Genomic DNA, 15,426 nt, shown 5'->3' on the forward strand with positions numbered 1-15,426 from the left:
TGCAAGCTGGTAGCAAGATAGCTGTAGTATTACATTTTTGTGACAATTCCAGCATGTGGCTAGTTTCCTACAAAGACCAGAAATTTTGGGTGTTGTGCGATTCCAATAAATGGAACAGCAACTTCAAAAACTGCTTTCCCCTAACACTTGCCTTCTACAAATGAGCCCTTGCATCTACATAAAGCGAGGGCCCAAGTTCAGGGGCTTTGTCTCAAAATAACAAAGATGAGTCCAGCAGCTCTCTCTTTGTTTTGAAAAAAATCAAGCCATCTGGGGAACCCCAGGCCAACCGTGGAGTGGCTCCCCTCCAGCTCTCCCCTACCCACTAGCTGCCCAGTTTTAAATTTCACCAGCAGTTTTTCTGTAAGTTAGCCTCTCTTACCTCTAAGAACTAATTGTTCCTTCTTGTGTTTCCATTGCATATTGAACATCTATCTATTATACCACTTACATTGTACTACAATTATTTAAATTTTTTTGCTATTGCAGTTCCTGTCGCATAGTAAATATTCAACGGTCAAATTCTATCAATGTAAGAATACATGTCTTCTCTGAGGGAGTTGATTAGTTAAGTGCCCCAAATACACACAATCAATAACTAAACTGATTCAGCCTCAAATGGACAGAATGGGAAAGGTTGGAAATATAAGATGATTCATTAGAAAATGAACTACATTTTAGAGAGGGGTGATGGTAAGAATGTGATTTTAATAGGATGGAGTTCTCTCTGGGTCAGATTTTCATATGTAGAATGGATATTTACCCACCACGCTATCTTTATCTATTTATACAACACATATTTATTGAATATATGCTCTGTTTCGGGTGCCAGAGTTACTGTGCCAAGTGAAAGGATGTTTTAAGTATTCAATGAATTGAAATTACAGTTACCATTACTGTTGCTTAAATTTAAGGTGGATCTAACAGGCTTGATGGATTTAAGGTGGACTGAGGATCCCTCGTGGATCTGGATTGGTGGCTTCATAGTTTCTAAGGTAACGCGGATGGAGCAACAGACAGTGAGCGAGCAAGCATGCATGTATATATGTATGTGCAGGGAGGAGCATGTGCATGGCGTGGTTGGAGAGGTGGGGGATGCTTGCTGGCAAGGAAAGGGGCACACAGGAAGCAGGGACGCGCGGAGCGCTGAACGCAGTGACGACTACGGCGGACGTGGTGACGTAGCGCGCAGGCCGCAGCGGGGGGCGGACTCTGGCCCTTTCTTTCCCTTCTGATTTTCCCCCTCCCCCCTTTTCTCCCTCTCCGGATTTGTCTCCCCCTCTCTCCCCCCTCTTCCCCTCCTCCCCAAGTCCCTTTCCCCTTCCCCGCCCCGGTCCCCCCTGCTTTCCCGCCGTAGGCCCCGGGGAAACCCCCGCCGAGAAGACCCCGCCCCCAGAAGCGCGCCGCCGCCGGCCGTCGGTACCGAGCCGCAGCTAAGCGGCCGTGGGTCCGGGCGGCGGGCGGGCGGAGACGTGGGCGCCCTCCCCGCTACGGCCCGCGCCAGGTGAGGCTATCTCCCAGCCGCGAGGGCGGGCGGCGCGGGCGGCCCCTTGGAGGGGGCGTGGCGGGCGGAGGATCCTCGGCTTGTGTCTCCCGCACTGTTGTCGGGGCGTCGGGGCGGTGGGTCAGGGCCGGAGTCGCCCGGGAAGGACAAGCCCGAGGCCCGAGATCCCCCAGTGTGCGCTTGGAGTGCAGGAGAGAAGCTGGGCGGAGGGCGGGGGGCTGGCGCCACTTGTGGCCTGTGTGGTGGGACCTAAAAACTGTTGCGCCCTTGTGCTTGGGGGTGACTAGTTCCATGTGTTTCTTGGGTCTCCGTTTTCCTTCATAGCATTGGAAAAATGGGAGGGAACGGTGTTGGAGTGTTTCAAATCATGCCGGTGACCGAGTTTATTCCAGGGCAGGTATTTGAGTTGGCACATACAAGGAGATGTTTCTGGAGCCTGTAAGTTGGGCCTACACTAACTAAGCTCGTAACTCATTTTTGAGTCCCTGAAAGCGTCTCGATTTTGGTTCTCTGTAGTTGAGCCAACGTTTTTCGACATTTGTGACCATAATCTTAGTAACTCCACGGAATATTTGTTCACTCAAAGTGAATTGTTCTTGGGTAATGATGATAAATGACCGAATAACAGTTTCGGAGGTGTGTAAAACCAAAACCAAAGAAGTAAAAGTGGGAAGATTTAAATTCAGATTCCAGGTGGAGAATGTCTACGCAAACTTTTTGAGAAGCCTGATTCCTTTCTGATGTTGGGCAACGTGGAGACTGGAGAAGAGGGAGGTGACAGATTCCACTTGAGGAATGTCACAAATTCCTAGCATTATATTGTATTTTCAGATTTAATTGTTGTTTGTGGCTCTTTTTTCTTCCTAATGCATTTTTTCATTTTCTTTCTCCAATATTTTTTTTTATCTTCCATATAGAACCCTATGGGTTGCCTATGACATTATGCAGAAAAAGTTTAAATAGTAGTGGAAAGTGGTAGGTTGGGTTAATTCAGTTCACTTTTGTATTTTTCTTCTCCTGTTGCTGTTCTCCAGAGGATTGAGAGAAGAACTTTTCTTGAAGGTATGATGAATTCTGTCAGCCAAAGTCAAATTGCAGAGTTGGAGTTCCAGCTGCCTCTTTGTCCACCATGTGATCTATACTGTAGAGCTTCAAATTTGAAAAGTTTTTTTTTAACAAAATTTGCGTGTATCAAAATAGTGTGCTTGATATTTTTTAATGGAAAGGAGTTAGAAGAGGAGATGACTTCCGTTCTCTTTCAGAATAAAAACCAGTCTTTACCATTACCTTTAAGGCACTAGGTCTGTAACACCCCTTTCCCCCCCAACACTCTCATGGGCCTCCTGGCCATTCCTTGAATATACCAGGCACACTTCTGTTTCAGGACCTATGCGCTTGTTCTGTTTTCCAGAGTCACCCCTTATAAAGCTGCCTAGCTTGTCCCATTACCTCTCTGAGGTCTTTACTCAAATGTCACTCTAACAGTGAGTGACATTTCTCTGGCTGTCTAAATTGCAAAGCCCTTACCCCCATACCTTTACATAACTCACCCCCTTTCCCACTTCTCTGTCTGAATTTTCTCTTATCAACCTATAACATACTATTTATTTTAGTCTCCCCCCATTAGAAAGTAAGCTTCATGAGGGTGGATGTTTCTGTTTTGTTAATTGCTGTATCCTCAGCAGGTAGTACAGCACTTGACATGCAGTGAGTGCTCAACAAATTTATTCACTGAACGAATAGGTACAGAGGAGTTTTTATTCTTGAACTCTTTCATTGTTATGACTTCCTGATCAGAGAACAGGTATTGGTTGTCCTTGGAGATATGGGATGGGTTTGCACTAGGATTTTGTAAGGTACTCTGGAAGACCTTGAGCTGTTTTTTTTTCTGTCGTTTCTTGTCGTATATCTATTTTGACAAATCTTTGCTTTCAGGTCATTGAATGAAAGCACTCTGAAGGTGGAGAGGGGGCTAGAGTGTGGAGACATTTAGTTGGTGGGCTTGAAGGAAGATTATCTCAGATCTGTCATTTGACTGGAATTTTTACCTACTGCTTGCTTCAGACTCTTCTCTTAGGATCTGTTCATATCCTTGCTAAGGCAAATACTACTGTCTTTACCTCTATGACCCCTGACAGCTGAGCAGGCCCGTTCCACTTTGAATTTTTCAGGAGAATAAAGATGTTAATGTATATAGTCCTGGCTCTCTGGGTTAGATTTCCACTTCTCATTCAAATGGAGACAACTGAGCCCAAAGCCTGTAAAAATAGCTTTCTCTAACAATGGTGGAGTGTTCTGTTCTGGAGAATATATGATCCTTTTTTCACAAATCCATTTTAGGAGGCGTTTTTAGCAACTGAATTCCATCCATATTAGGTCTCAGGGTAGAAGGAGCAGGCACCCTGAGTTCTGTGGATTATACCTCATTTATTTATTTATTTTCTTATTTCTTAGTTGGAGCATTTGTTACCTTTGTTGACCTTCCGGATAGAGTGGCCTGGGTGAGATTTCTCTATGGAACAGTTTCTGTCACTCTTCTCCAGCTTAGGGAGGCAAAGGAGATGAGGTAGTGCTTTCAACACTTTGTAGGAATGCTGGTGGCAAGGCTAAGGCTTTCGCTTAAACTTTTGCCAGACATTGAAAGCTGCCAGACCTTTGAGAAAATGATTTGTGGGTGGTGGAAGAATTGATGATCCAGTATGCATTGGACTGAATCTGGTTCTGATATTATTTGTATAAAGAAATAAAAGCATCAGAAATATGTTAGTAGTTTTAGTTTTGCAAATAATTTCTAATATAATTTAAGCAGATCGGCAAAAAGCTTCTACTGAACTATTTTTGTCCCCTGTTATCCTTTCACAGTTTCTATGAAGTCATTCACAGGTCCCCGAGATATTTAAAATAATTTGACCTCTATGCTATATTCTCATCTCTTAACAGATAATACTGAGTACTGACCTGCAGTTTGAGTGTAGATTACAGTTTCTGAATGATCGGCAGTCCTTATTCCTGTGCCACATCTCTTCATAAATTCATACAGAAAGCTTTAAGAAAAAGTAGATTTTGAGGGAGGGGTAAAGAATATTACACTTCTTAAATAATTTTTTAGTAGAGAAATTGTAGGTACTCAGAAAAATCATGCATAAAGTACAGAGTTCCCATATACCACCCTCACACTTGCAGTTTTCCCTATTAACTGTGCCGGTTTGAATGTATTGTGTCCCCCAAATGCTATTATCTTTGTGGTCTTGTGGGACAGACGTTTTGGTGATGGTTGGATTTGCTTGGAATGTGCCCCACCCAGCTGTGGGCAATGATTCTGATGAGATGTTCTCATGGAGGTGTGGCCCCGCCCATTCAGGGTGGGCCCTTATCGGTGGAGCTCTATAAATGAGCTGACTCAGGGGGGAAGAAAGAGAGTGCAGCTGGGAGTGATGTTTTGAAGAGAAGCAAGCTTGCTGGAAAGGAACGTCCTGGGAGAAGCCGTTTTGAGGCCAGAGCTTTGGAGCAGACGCCAGCTGCCTTCCTAGCTGGCAGAGGTTTTCCGGACGCCATTGGCCATCCTCCGGTGAAGGTACCTGATTGCTGAGGTGTTACCTTGGACATTTTGTGGCCTTAAGACTGTAACTGTGTAGTGAAATAAACCCCCATTTTATAAAAGCCTATCCATCTCTGGTGTTTTGCATTCTGCAGCATTAGCAAACTAGGACGGATTTTGGTACCGAGAGTGGGGTGCTTTTGCTGCTGAGTTTGCAAATACCAAACATGTTGGAACGGCTTTTTAAATGGATAATGGGGAGTTTCTGGAAGAGTTGTGAGGAGCTTGATAGAAAAGGCCAAAACTGCTTTAAAGAGACTGTTAGTGGAAATATGGACTCTAAAGATACTTCTGATGAGGCCTTGAACAGAAATGATGAATGTTTTGTTGCAAACTGGAAGAAAGGTGATCCTTGTTTTAAAGTGGCAGAGAATTTGGCAAAATTGAGTCCTGGTGTCAGATGGAAGGAAGAATTTAAAAGTGACAACCTGGAGTACTTAGCTGAGGAGATCTCCAGACTACGTGTGGAGGACATAACCTGGCTTCTCCTTGCAGCTTATAGTAAAATGCGAGCAGAGAGAGATAAACTTAGAACTGAACTCTTGGGTTCTAAGAAACCGGAAGCTAATGGCTTGGAAAATTATGAGCTTCCAGGGGGTGGAATCCCAGAAGCTACAGCCCAATGTGAGGACGTAACCAAACATGGAACCCAGCTGCCATATCAGTACAAGCCAAGATTGGAGATGGAATTATCCAGAAAGGATTTGTGGAAAGTCCTATTGTCTGATGGCTTTGACCCCTGCATGCTTCATGCAAAGCCAACGGAATTTTTGCGAGAACTTTATAGACAGAGCCGCTGCCAGTCTGGACTGAAGGAGACAGACAAGGAGCAAATTGCGGGAAAAATTTCTTCAAACACAGAGCCATGGAGGTTGAGGTCTGGAGTCAAGAGGCCTTGGGCTGGGAGAGTGGAGCAGCCCACACGCATGGAAAGGGTGAGTTTGCCCCAGAGGTCGAGGGTGGGCATTCCACCTCGATGCTCTGGAAGAGTTTTGCCACCTGAGGTCCCAAAGAGAGTGGAGCACATTCCCAGGGAATTGGGGTGAGCCTGGCTGCCACCACACTGTTCTGAAGGGGTTGAGCGTGTGCCCCGGAGATGGAAGGGAATCCGGGAGCAGCCCTGATGTTTGAGGAGGGTGGGGCCGAGAAGGTGGTCTCCCCAATGTGTGGGTATGTTGGAGCACTCACCTAAGCGTTTGGAGAGGAAAGGGCTGCCGAAAAGGCCCTTAGGAAGGGTTAGGCTTCCACTCTCTCAAGCCCCAAGGATGCAACGTTGTTCTGTAAATGACTCTGAGACTTTGAAATCTAATGGAGTTTGTCCTGCAGGTTTTAAGAACTGTTTTGGTCCTGTTAACCCTGTTTTTCTTACTGTTTCTCCTTATGGCAGTGGGAATGTTCATCCTATGAATGTCCCTCCTTTGTATACTGGAAGCATATAACTTGTTCTAAGTCCACAGATCCAAGCTAAAGGAAAAGTATGCCTTAGGACTGACCATGCCTATATTTGATTTTGATGGGATTTTGTACTTAACTTTTGTTACTGAAATGGTTTAAGTTTTTGTGATATTGTGATGAAATGAATGTATTTTGTATTTGGAAAGATAATGTCATTTTGGGGTCCAGGGGGTGGAATGTGCCGGTTTGAATGTATTGTGTCCCCCAAATGCTATTATCTTTGTGGTCTTGTGGGACAGACGTTTTGGTGATGGTTGGATTTGCTTGGAATGTGCCCCACCCAGCTGTGGGCAATGATTCTGATGAGATGTTCTCATGGAGGTGTGGCCCCGCCCATTCAGGGTGGGCCCTTATTGGTGGAGCTCTATAAATGAGCTGACTCAGGGGGGAAGAAAGAGAGTGCAGCTGGGAGTGATGTTTTGAAGAGAAGCAAGCTTGCTGGAAAGGAACGTCCTGGGAGAAGCCGTTTTGAGGCCAGAGCTTTGGAGCAGACGCCAGCTGCCTTCCTAGCTGGCAGAGGTTTTCCGGACGCCATTGGCCATCCTCCGGTGAAGGTACCTGATTGCTGAGGTGTTACCTTGGACATTTTGTGGCCTTAAGACTGTAACTGTGTAGTGAAATAAATCCCCATTTTATAAAAGCCTGTCCATCTCTGGTGTTTTACATTCTGCAGCATTAGCAAACTAGGACATTAACATTTTGCACTAGTGTTATACCTTTGTTGCAATTGATGAAAGAATATTATTATACTCATACTATTAACTATAATTCATAGTTTACATTAGGATTCACTGTGTTGTACAGTACTATGGTTTTATGAAAAATTTTTATTCTTGTAACTTTTTATTAGCTGCATTCAAATATATCGTTCAGTAGTGGTAGTTAACATTCACAGCATTATGCTGCCATTAACACCATCCATTACCAAGACTTTTGTATCACCCTAAACAGAAGCTCTACCAGTTAAACATTAACTCCTCATTCCCTACACCCTCACCCCTGGTAACCTGTATTCTAGTTTCTGACTCTATAAATTTGTTTATTCTAATTATATCAGTGAAATCACAAAATATTTGTTCTTTTGTGTTGGCTTATTCCACTCAACATTGTGTCTTCAAGTTTCATCTATGTTGCATGTATGAGAACATCATTCTTTTTTATGGCTGCATAATTTTCCATTGTATGTATATACCACATTTTGCTTATCCATTTATCAGTTGATGGACACTTGGGTTGCTCCCATCTTTTCGCAATTGTGGATAATGCCGCTATGAACATCAATGTGAAAATATTTGTTTGAGTCCCTGCCTTTAATTCTTTTGGGTGTCTACCTATGGGTGGGAATGCAGGATCATATGGTAATTCTACACTTCTTTCTGAGGAACTGCCAAACTGTCTTCCACACTGGCTGTACCATTTTCCATTCCCACCATCGATGAACAAGTGTTCCTATTTCTCTACATTTTCTCCAGTGCTTGTTATTTTTCACTTTTTAAAAATACTGGCCATGCTAGTGGGTTTGAAATAGTATCTAATCGTGGTTTTGATTTGCATTTCCCTAATGGCTAGTGATGTTGATCATCTTTTCATGTGCTTTTTGGCCATGTGTGTATCTCTGGAGAAAAGTCTATTCAAACCTTTTGAGTATTTTTTAATTGGGTTGTTTGTCTTTTTGTTGTTGAGTTGTAGGAGTTCTTTCCTCCATTGTGTAGGTTGCCTTTTTACTTTCAAGATAAAGTCCTTTGCGCAAAAGGTTTTAATTTTGATGAGGTTTCATTTATCTATTTATTGTTTTGTTGCTTGTACTTTGGGTATAAAGTCTAAGAACCATTGTCTAACACAAGGTCCTGAAGATGCTTTCCTACATTTTCTTCTAGGAGTTGTATAGTTTTGGCTCTTATCTTTAGTTCTTTGATGAATTTTTAGTTGCTTTTTATTCATAATATGAGGGAGTTCACCTTCATTCTTTTCCAGATGGGCTTCCAGTTTTCCTAGCATCATTGGTTGAAGACACTATTCTTTCCCCATTGAGTGGATTTGGTCCTCTTTGCAAAAGTTAGTTGGCCAAACTTTGCAGGTAAACTTTCTGCCCTCCCCCATATGTGGGACATGACTTCCAGTAGTGCAGATCTCCTTGGCATTGTGGGACATTAATCCTGGGGCTGAGCCTGGACCTGGCATCATGGGATTGAGAAAGCATTCTTGACCAAAAGTGGGAAGAGAAATGAAACAAAATAAAGTTTCAGTGGCTGAGGGATTTCAGATAGACTCAAGAGGTCATTCTGGAGGCTGTTCTTATGCATTATATGGATATCCCTTTTTAGTTTTTAGTGTACTGGAATAGCTAGAAGGAAATACCTGAAGTTGTTAAACTGCAACCCAGTAGCCTTGGTTCTTGAAGAGGATTGTATAACTATATAGTTTACATGGTGTGACTAAAACCTGTGGCTCACACTCTCTGTATCCAGTGTAGCAACAGATAAGTAGAAAAACGGGGACAAAAAGTAAATGAATTATAGGGAGAAGGGGGGGGTTTGGGATGTTTTGTGTGCTCTTTGTTACTTTAATTTTTATTCTTATTTTTTTGTGATAATAAAAATGTTCAAAAATTGATTGTGGTGATGAATGCACTATATATTGGTACTGTGAACAATTAATTGTATGGTATGTGAATATATCTTAATAAAATTGAATTTAAAAAAATATCAGTTGGCCATAAATGTGAGGGTTGATTTCAGAGCTCTCAATTTGATTCCATTGGTCTATGTATCTAACCTTGTGTCAATACCATGCTATTTTGGTTACTGTGACTTTTCTTTTTTTTTTTAATAAGTAATTTATGGCATGACTTTATTTTTTTTTCTAGTTTGCCTTGATATTATTTCTTCCCAATCCCACCCTGTTTTTCATACCTTGCAGTGTACCTCATGTAAAAACATATTTGTACCTTTTATTACAATCATTGAGCACCCTAGGTTTCACTGAGTTATACAGTCCTAGTCTTTATCTTTCGTCTTTCATTCTGGTGTCCCACACACTCCTAACCTTTCTCTTTCAACCATATTCACAGTCATCTTTGTTCAGTGTACTTACATTGCTGTGCTACTGTCTCTCAAAATTGTTTTCCACACCTCTCACTCCTGTCTTTTCCTTTCTACGTGCAGTGCTTCCTTTAGTGTTTCCTGTAGAGCAGGTATCTTTTTCACAAACTCTGTCATTGTCTGTTTGTCAGAGAATGTTTCAAGCTCTCCCTCATATTTGAAGGACAGTTTTGCTGGATAAAGGATTCTTGGTTGGTGGTTTTTCTCTTTTGGTATCTTGAATATATCACCCCATTTCCTTCTTGCCTCCATGGTTTCTGTTGAGAAATCTGCACATAGTCTTATCAAGCTTTCTTTGTATGTGATGGATTGCTTTTCTCTTGCTGCTTTCAGGATTCTCTCTTTATTTTTGACATTTGATAATCCAGTTATTAAGTTTCTTGGCGTAGGCCTATTCAGATCTATTCTGTTTGGGGTACGCTGCACTTCTTGGATCCGTAATTTTATGTCTTTCATAGGAGATGGGAAATTTTTGTTGATTATTTCCTCTATTATTGCTTCTGCCCCTTTTCCGTTCTCTTCTCCTTCTGGGACACCAATGAAACATACTTTCCTGCATTTTATTTTGTCCTTAAGTTCCCGGAGATGTTGCTCGTATTTTTCCATTCTTTTCTTTATCTTTTCTTTTTTGTGTAGGCTTTCAGGTGCCTTGTTCTCCAGTTTCTGAGTGTTTTCTTCTGCCTCTTGAGATCTGCTGTTGTATGTTTCCATTGTGTCATTCATATCTTGTGTTGTGTCTTTCATTTCCATAGATTCTGCCAGTTGTTTTTTTGAAGTTTTGATTTCTACCTTATGTACACCCGGTGTTTTCATTATATGCTTCATCTCTTTTGCCATATCTTCCCTAAACTTTTTGAATTGATTTAGTATTAGTTGTTTAAATTCCTGTATCTCGGTTGAAATGTAAGTTTGTTCCTTTGACTGGGCCATAACTTTGTTTTTCTTAGTGTAGGTTGTAGTTTTCTGTTGTCTAGGCATCTGATCAGGTTTTCCCAGCCCAGAACAGGCTCAGGTCTCCGAAGGAGGCAATGGTATCATGTCTCCCTGAGGGTGTGTATTAGAAGACTGGTACACCCTGTGAGGCCTCAAGTCACTGTGCTTTTCTGCCCAGCAGGTGGCACCTGTCAGCCTGTAGCTCTGCACTGGTGTAAGGAGGTGTGGCCATGGCTGTTTTCCACCAGGCTCTGAATAGAAGGTGGGTAGTAGAGCATGACACCACCTTCTTCTTCTTAGGGAAAATACACCCTCTAGGGAGAGGTCATTTGCATTTGAACAGACTCTCTACCTGTGCTGTTGCCACCCTTGTCTGGGTCAGAGCTCTGGTAACTGAAAATGGCTGAGGTTTTCTCCACTGAGCCGAAAAAGGGACAGAAAGCCCCCTTCAGGGCCAGTCTGCAGCCACCCTCCAGCTCTCCGAGGTCAGTCATCACCAAAAGCCTCTGTCTGCTTGTTGGGGATTCATAGCTTGTATTGAGCAGTCCATGTTTGTTAATTGAAACCTCAGTTGGAGCTCAGCTGAGCTATATTCACTTGCTCGGAGAGTGCTGCTCTCTAGCACCACAAGGCTTTGCAGTTTGGGCTGTGGGGAGAGGGGGCTCCCGGCTTGGATCCACAGTTTTTACTTACAGATTTTATGCTGCAATCTCAGGCATTCCTCCCAGTTCAGGTTGGTGTATGATGAGTGGACAGTCACGTATGTCCCCCTGCAGTTATTCCAGATTATTTCCTAGTTGTTCCTGGTTGTTTATTAGTTGTTCCAGGGGGACAAACTAGCTTCCACTCCTCTCTATGCCGCCATCTTCTTCCATCTCCTGGTTACTGTGACTTTGGGTAGTGTGTGTCCTCTAACTTCATTCTTCTTTTTCAAGATGGCTTTGGCTGTTAGGGGCCCCTTAACCTTCCAAATAAAACTGCTGATTGGCTTCTCCACTTCTGAAAAGAAGGCTGTTGGAATTTTGATCGGGATAGCATTGAATCTATTAATCGGTTTGGGTAGAATTGACATCTTAATATTTAGTATTCCAAACCATGAGCATGGAATATCCTTCTGTTTATTTAGGTCTTCTTTGATTTCTTTTAGCAGTGTTTTGCAGTTTTCTGTGTACAAGGCCTTTACATCCTTGGTTAGATTTATTCCTAGATACTTGATTCTCTTAGTTGCTATTGCAAATGGAATTTTTTTCTTGATTTCCTCCTCAGCTTGCTTATTACTAGTGTATAGAAACACTACTGAGTTTTGGTTGTTGATTTTGTACTCTCCCATCTTGCTGAATTTGTTATTAGTTCTGGTTTCTTTTTTGTGGATTTTTCAGGGTTTTCTGTGTATAAGATCATGTCATCTGCAAATAGAGAGAGTTTTACCTCTTCCTTTCCAATTTGGATGCCATTTATTTCTTTCTCTTGTCTGATTGCTCTGGCTAGAATTTCCAGGGTAGTATTGAATATAGTGATGACAGTGGGCATCCTTGTTTTTCCCTGATCTTAGAGGGAAACATTTCAGTCTTTCATCATTGAGTATGATATTAGCTGTTGGTGTTTCATATATACCCTTTATCATATTGAGGAAGTTTCCTTCTATTCCTAGTTTTCTAAGTGTTTTTCTCAAGAAGGGGTGCTAGATTTTGTCAGATACCTTTGCTGCATCAATTAAGATGATCCTTTTTTTCTTTTTTTCTTTTGTTCTATTAATGTGGCGTATTCCATTAATTGATTTTCTTATGTTGAATCACCCTTGCATAGCTGTGATGAATCCCACTTGATCATGGTGTATAATGTGCTGTTGAATTCGGTTTGTTAGTATTTTGTTGATGATTTTTGCATCTATTATAAGGGATTTGGTCTGTATTTTTTCTTTTCTGTGGTATCTTTATCTGGCTTTGGTATTAGCTTGATGTTGGCCTCAATGAATGAATTAGGGAGTTCCCTCGTCTTTATTTATTTATTTATTTATTTTGAATTTGAGCAGGATTGGTATTAACTTTTCTTGGAATGTTTGGTAGAAGCCATCTGGTCTGGGCTTTTCTTGGTTGGGAGGTTTTGATTACTTATTCAGTGTCAGATTATTGGTTTGTGGAGAGCTTCTGTTTTTTCTTGAGTCATTGTATGTAGTTTTTAGGAATTCGTCCATTTCATCCAGATTATCTAATTTGTTGGCGTACAGTTGTTCATAATATCCTCTTATTGTCCTCTTTATTTCTGTAGGGTGAGTAGTAATGTCCCCCTTTTCATTTCTGATTTTGACTATTTGTGTCCTTTCTCTTTTTTCCTTTGTCTCTAGTTAAGGGATTATCAATTTTAATTGATCTTTTGAAAGAACCCACTTGTAGTTCTGTTGATTCTCTATGTTGTTTTTTTATTCAATGTCCCATATAGCTTCAGTCTAATCTTTGTTATTTCCTTCTTTCTGCTTGCTTTAGGTGTACTTTGGTTTTCTTTTTCTAGATCCTCTAGTTGTGACATTAGGTGTCCGATTTGAAATCTTTTTTTTTTTTTTTTTTTAATGTAAGCGTTTAGAGCTGTAAATTCCCTCTCTGCTTCATCTTTGTTGCCTCCTGTAAGTTTTGGTAGGTTGTGTTTTTGTTTTCATTTACCTCAAGATATTTCCTATTTTCCCTTGTAATTTCATTTTTGATGCATTGGTTGTTTAAGAGTGCGTTGTTTAATTTCCACTTATTTGTGAATTGTTCAGTTCTTCCTATGTTACTGATTTCTAGCTTCATTCCAATGTGATTGGAAAGAGACATTGTATGATTTCAATATTTTTGAATTTATTGAGACTTGTCTTATGACCTAACGTATGGTCTGTTGGGGAGAATGATCCATGTGTACTAGAGAAGAATGTGTATTCTGCTGCTGTTGGGTGAAGTGCGCTATATACATTTTTTAGGTTTAGTTGGTTCATAGTGTCATTTGAGACATCTATTTCCTTACTGATCTTCTTTCTAGATGTTCTATTGAAAGTAGTTTATTCAAGTCACCTACTATTAATGTAGAAGTATTTCTCCCTTCAAATCTATCAATATTTGTTTCACATATTTAGGGTCTCAGACATTAAATGAATGTATACTTAAAATAGTTCTGACTTCTTGTTGAATTGTCCCATTTATCCATATGGAGTGACTTTCTTTGCCCCTTGTTACAGTTTTTGACCTAAAGTCTCTTTTATTTAATGTTAGTATAGCTACCTTATCTCTCTTTTGTTACTACTTGCATAGTGTATATTTTTTTCCATCCTTTCACTGTCAGCCTTCTTGTGTCTTCAATTTAAGGTGAGTTTCTTGTAAACAGCATATAGTTGGATCATACTTTTTTATCCATTCTACCAGTCTCTACCTTTTCACTGGAGAGTTTTATCCATCTACATTTGAAGTAACTACTGCTAATGCAAGACTTCTGTCATGTTACTATTTGGTCTTTTTAAGTCTTGTGTCTGTTTTGTCCCTTAATGCTTCCATTAATATCTACTTTCATATTTATTTGATTTTATTGTACCATTTTGAATCCTTTCTCATTTCTTTCTGTACATATTTGTCACTGGTTTTCTTTGTATTTACCAGGGGGCTTAACCTTAAATCTATAAAAATCTTGTTTGATTTGATACCAACTTAAGTTCAATAGTTTACACATACACTATTCCTATACTTCTTGATTCCCCCTCCTTTTTGTTGTACTTTTTACAAATTATATGTTTATACATTGTAGGTCCAAAACCATAGATTTATCTTTACTTTTTATGTATTTGCATTTTAGAACCTGTAAGAAGTAAAGAGTGGAGTTACATAGCAAAAGTACCCTACAGTAGTACTGGCATTTATAATTACCCACATGGTTACCTTTACTGGAGGACTTTATTTCTTTATGCCACTTTAAGCCACTGTCTAGTATCCTTTCCTATCATTCTTTTAAACTCCCATTAGCATTGCTTGTATTGGTTACAAACTCTCTCAACTTTTGTTTGTCCGGGGATGCCTTAATCTCACCCTCATTTTTGAAATACTGTCTCATGGATGTAATATTCTTGATTGGCAATTGTTTTCTCTAGTACTTTAAATATTTCATCCCACTGCCTTGCCTTCTTGACTCCATGGCTTCTGATGAGAATTCAGGCTTTAATCTTGATTGAGACTCCCTTGTATGTAATACATTGCTCTTCACTTGCAACTTTTGGAACTCTCTGTTTCCTTGGCATTCAGTAGTTTGACTACTATGTGTCTGGGCAGGTTCTCTTTTAGTTTATCCTGTTTGTGGTTTGTTGGGCTTCTTGGATGTGCATATTCATATCTTTCATTAAATTTTGGAAGTTTTCTGCTGTTATTTCTTTGAATATTCTTCTGCCCCTTTTTCTCTTTCTGCTCCTTCTGGGACTCCCATAATTTGTATATTGGTATGCTTGATGGTATCCCACAGGTCTCTTAGTCTCTGTTTGCTTTTAAAAAAATTTTTTTTCTGCTCCTAAGCCTGAGTCATTTATATTGTTTTGTCTATGAGTTCACTGATTTCTTCTGCCAGCTCCAATCTGCTGTTGAAACTCTAGGGAATTTTTCATTTGAATTATTGTGGTCTTTGATTCCAGTATTTCTCATTCGTTCCTTAAAAAAAAAGGGTTTTTTTTTTTTTTTTTTTTTGTTAAATTCAGATTCTCATATTGTTCATTCATTATTTTCTTGATATCCTTAATTCTTTCTCTGGGTTTTCACTTATTTCTTTGAGCACGTTGAGGGTCATTTTTTAGAAGTCTTTGTCTAGTATGTATTGAGTCTGGTCTTCTT

At 40.5% G+C, this 15,426-nt stretch overlaps 1 protein-coding gene across 19 annotated transcripts in view; it reads left to right on the forward strand.

The window, feature by feature from the left end:
• Positions 1-1,304: 1,304 nt before the first annotated feature.
• R3HDM2 (R3H domain containing 2) overlaps positions 1,305-15,426 on the forward strand; it is a 245,846-nt gene continuing 231,724 nt past the window's right edge. For 8 of the 19 annotated variants that reach the window (XM_037845205.1, XM_037845210.1, XM_037845203.1 and 5 more), the window contains exon 1: positions 1,307-1,504. The gene's annotated coding sequence lies outside the window, so the exon portion shown is untranslated. Of the gene's footprint in view, positions 1,505-15,426 lie in introns of all 19 variants that reach the window. The other 11 variants (XM_037845192.1, XM_037845191.1, XM_037845195.1 and 8 more) reach the window with 2 other exon arrangements.

The sequence above is a fragment of the Choloepus didactylus genome, chromosome 8, assembly GCF_015220235.1.
Source record: "Choloepus didactylus isolate mChoDid1 chromosome 8, mChoDid1.pri, whole genome shotgun sequence".
NCBI lineage: Eukaryota > Metazoa > Chordata > Mammalia > Pilosa > Megalonychidae > Choloepus > Choloepus didactylus.